Genomic DNA, 5,028 nt, shown 5'->3' on the forward strand with positions numbered 1-5,028 from the left:
TGTGTTCAGGGAGAATCAGTCTTGATCAAAGATTTCACGTTTAAGTTTCATATAATATAATATATATATATATATATATATATATATATATATATATTATATATATATATTTGTGTGTGTATCTACAACGGAGGGCCAGACACAGAGAGGGGCGGACAGACAGGACAATCCCCAGATATCCTTCGACAGCAAATAGCGGGTTTAAAAGACATTCAGTTGTTTAGATAATTAGGCGACATGCATCCGGTAATAAAGAGAGGAACTCAGAACTCTAGAAACATCGAAACATTGAGCGTAAAAAAAAAAAAAAAAAAAAAAAAAAATCCTTCTCTTTCTGCAGAGGCTTCGTCAGACCTGCTGTTCAAGTTTGGTATTTTATCCAAACCCTAATTTTTCAGCCCTGGTACTTCTGTTTTAATTTAGGCCTAAGAAGTTGTCATTGCACTTCTACGGGTGGTATTATCTCTCCAGTCGGTGAAACACACTAACGCTTGTTGCTGTTTTCGTTGCCACTGCTCTTCGGGTAACATCCAAAGGTTTTCATGAAGAATAAATAACTTTTAGTCGACATATGCACTTTATTATTTTCCCTCCGACTGGGATCGTTCAGTCTCAAGATGGTGTAAGATTGTTATGGCCTGGATTATCTGAAAGGCAGACTCGCGCCAACTGACAACTTACAAAGGAAATCAACTCTGAAACAACTGACCACAAGGCCCCAGCAATGCACACAAAGACAGTGAGAAAATCTTACCAAAAAAAACCCTTGAAAATCCCTCAACGTCGGGGTCAAAATGTTACAATTTCACATGAATCTTACTTCTAAATCATCAGACTACATTTTGACTGAAATTAAAGTAAGCCAAACCTCGGATGGCAAAACTACAAAAGGATTAGAGGTGAATATTTCACTGACTTCAACAAAACCAGCTCTTGGCTGAGAGACAGTTACACAACGCTACTTACGATGGTATAAACCTGGAGAGAGAGGCAGAGGGAACTTTTGCTTGGTCCGTCACTTCGTATTGCTACTAAAAAATTCTACATAGGTCAGTTTGTCCAAATTTTATTTTTAAGCATCAAAAAGAGAGTCCTTTTAGTATTAACAACACTGCCTGTGCAGTCAAACTGAATGAAAATAACTTTTCTTTAACATATTTGCAGATAAATGAGAACCACAAACTCAGTTGCCTGCTTCCCACTTCTGCTTGCCAATTGACGGATTGTCGAGAAAATATGGACCCATATTTTTTATAATATTATCCACACCAGAAAAATCTGGCCCCATGGAAAAGCAATTGGAAGGTTTATACAGGTGTGGCACAAGTCTGTCATCTGCCATGACCTATGCTCAACTGCTGTGCCACAACTAAATGCAGCTCACTACACAAGATACACAATCTAAAGGCAAGAATAATCACTCTTAAGAACTTACACCTAATTTATGTCAAAGGGTTTACATCCAATACAAATATGCTTGTGCGCTGTGTCTCGTCAGCACAAAGCAATAACACGAATAACACTCATTTCCTAACCCTTCAGATCCTTTCTACACCACCTCATGCTCCACAGTCATGTCTTTGGGTTTTAAACTACACATTATTCATAACCCATTCCTGCATTCTAAGTCTTTGGGCTATTGCTGTCCTTCTTTTCAGCCTCGCTTGCTCACTTCTACCAGTCTGACTGTTCAGCATATTCACTAGACTGTTCACGTCACTCTGTACGAGTTCATCGTTCTCTCGAGAATCAACCTTTCTGTTGCTCACTTTCCACACACTCTGCATCTTCTTTCCAACTCATGAAATATACGAGTTCATCGTTCTCTCGAGAATCAACACTTTCTGTTGCTCACTTTCCACACACTGCATCTTCATTCCAACTCATGAAATGTACGAGTTCATCGTTCTCTCGAGAATCAACACTTTCTGTTGCTCACTTTCCACACACTGCATCTTCATTCCAACTCATTTCATCAACTTGTTCATCAGACAGGTGTTTGCCATAGGACCGTAACAATGCTCACACAAACAACATAACAGGCGGGTCCTGAAGGACACAGGGTGTTCCATAGAATGCTGGTAGCACTCTTCAAGTGCACTAATAAGTCCCACAGCACATAACAATCTTCAAAAGAACCTAGCGGCACTCTTCAAATGCTTGGGGGTTCCCTAAAGGATTGTAAGGTGTTCCAAAGAACATACCCAGCATAAAGTAACTTCAAAACAACTGTTGCAGTGTTGAGGACTAAACAGTATTCTGAATAATATGGTGGCTGGTCAGACAGGTGGCTAGCACAACGTAGCCTACTTGTATGGCACAGGTTTAGTCAGTGCTGATACTGATGAATGAAGTGACATCTGTAGTCCTACAAGGAGAACGGCAGAGGAGGTAGGCATTTCAGAGGTGTTCTGAAGGCTCTGGTACATGCTACACAATCTCCCACAATTTAGTACCTCTACAGACATCTCGGCCCCAAACACTAACACCCCTGGAAAAAAAGTCAATCCTAACTGATTCACAAAATTAATATTACTGGATATTCCAGATCAATTCTCTAAATGACTACAACTAAATACAAATAATGCATTGCTCCAAACAAACCAGTTTAAAAAAAATGGACTAGCTTTACTCTTTACAAATTTCCATATAAATTTCATTACACTCAACAAAATACTAAATTCAACAATACTCTCCACTATATATATATATATATAGGCCAGAGTTCAGTGGGTTTAGCAGTGGCGATTCTTTCATGTAGCTCACGGAGGGTGGCGACGACTTTTGTCTCCGATGCTACGTCAAGACTCGGTAGCAGATCAACAGGATTTTCACAGTAAAGAAACTGCAGTCTTCGGTGCAACAACTGGCTGGATGTCGGCTCTCTCAAACTAATCTTTTGTGACAAAATATCGTGTGGATTCTATTTGATGGGCCCATGCTTCAGCACCATTGCACACTCCTGTAGAATATTGGTAGGTTATTCTACCCTATTGGCTATAAACTTACTACTAGCCTCTTCTGGCTCCAGATTATAACTGTATTGATTGACTTGATTGATTATGAAATTTAGGACTTGAGGAGCAATCGCTAGAACCCGTGAGGATTGTTCAGTGCCCTAATGAAGATATATATAAATTAGTATGATTAATTGAATAAATGAATGATAACCGTATCAAAGTATGAATGAAAAAAATGAAGAATGATGATAAATAAAACCAATAAAAAATAGATAATTATCAAACTTTTATATTTAAAAATACATACTTTATCAAACAACTATGACTAAAATCTTTACTAACTATACTAAAATCATATCTCATTAAAATAACCAGATTCTTTCAGATAACCCATAAGGTTATCTACCTCAACACCATCATTTAAAATTTCTATAATAGTCTTCCCAGCATTTAAGTACTTTACCCCAAGGCGATTATTAAATCTAGGACAGTGCACCAGCATGTGCTCAACGTATAGCTGACCATCACAGTGGCACAAACTGAAGTAATGGCTCCCTCTGAAATATAACCATGGGTGAAGTGGGTATGGCCAATCCTAAGCTGTGTTAGAATGATCTCAAATCTTCTGATGCAATTAAAATGCAAACTCCAAAAATCAATACTTGTTCTAATATTTTTGTACTTCCTGTTTGTAAATAAAATTGGGGAAGTCCATCTCTGCTGCCATTTCGTACGGATGTACCTTCTAATAAATGGATGCATATCCAAATGTGGCTCCTTATTAGTTAAGAAATCACATCTTGCAGCATCCTTTGCTTCACTATAAGCCAGTCCGTTCCCTTCTATACCATTGAGCCCAGGAACCCAACAAAGCTTAACTGATTTGTGGTGAACAGAAAGAAAACAAAAAGCCATTCCTGGGCCTTTTGAATTAAGGGATGGGTAGGGTTAAACTTCTTTAGGGCTTCTAAAACATTTCTTGAGTCACCATATGTTAAGCAGTTTCCCCATATGCATTACTCGAGGCATCAATAATGACATGAATTTCTAATTCCTCTAACAAAATTCCTCTCTTAGGAACAAAAGTGACCATGTAATTGTTGACAAGAATGAGTTGACAGGAAACATGAACTTGCAGTAATCCTAATACCAAGACCATGAAAGCAAAGGTAGCCACCCATAACAGTGCCTTGTACGACAGAAATCGAGCATACTTGGTATCCTATGGATCAAGGAGGACATGGTAGAAATCTTTAGATAAGTTGGAAACCAAGGTATACAAATTTTACTCCAAATTTCAACATCAAAACATACAGTAACTCTACTAAATCGTAGTCTAAACACAACAATCATTCAAAGAGCTTTCTCCCTTTGACTTTGAGGAGGCAGTAAATATAATCGTGAGGGGAGTGGTAAAACACTTTTAAACACTGAAACAAGGAATATAGCAGCCTTCTACTCCAACTCTAGCACGAAAGCACAGTTAGCAACAATTTCACTTAGAACTTCGATTACTCTTAGCAGCTCTCTCAAAACAGCAATATAAGGCATTCTACTCCTAGGGCAGGTTCACACGAAGTTTTTTTTTACAGTGGCGGCCAACGTGCGGTAATGCCTTTTTTTAATATATATTTATTTCCTTTTTTTGTGACATACAGTGTCAGAATACATGTGAAAGAAATAGCTTGCTTTTGGTTATTGAATCCCAGACTGAATCAAGTCAAACAGGGCCATAGATGGCATTGTGTGCATCCAGTTTTTCATGATAGACATACCTTTGGTTTATTCGTAACAAAGAAAATTTTTTAAATTATCTTGTAATGTCAATGAAATCTTTCGATGATCTGTTAGACTTAATCAGGATAGACATATCTGCCCCCCAAAAAATTTGTCATAACATCAAGGTGAGTTGTTTATTATAATCAGTTTTATGGAAGGAAATGTGCTCTATATAGAAATCAAATAACTATTTCCGTGGAAAATAAAAATGCCTAGGAATCAAACGTATCAATAAATCAAATAACTATTTCCGTGGAAAATAAAAATGCCTAGGAATCAAACGTATCAA

Source organism: Macrobrachium nipponense, chromosome 19, assembly GCF_015104395.2.
Source record: "Macrobrachium nipponense isolate FS-2020 chromosome 19, ASM1510439v2, whole genome shotgun sequence".
Taxonomy (NCBI): domain Eukaryota; kingdom Metazoa; phylum Arthropoda; class Malacostraca; order Decapoda; family Palaemonidae; genus Macrobrachium; species Macrobrachium nipponense.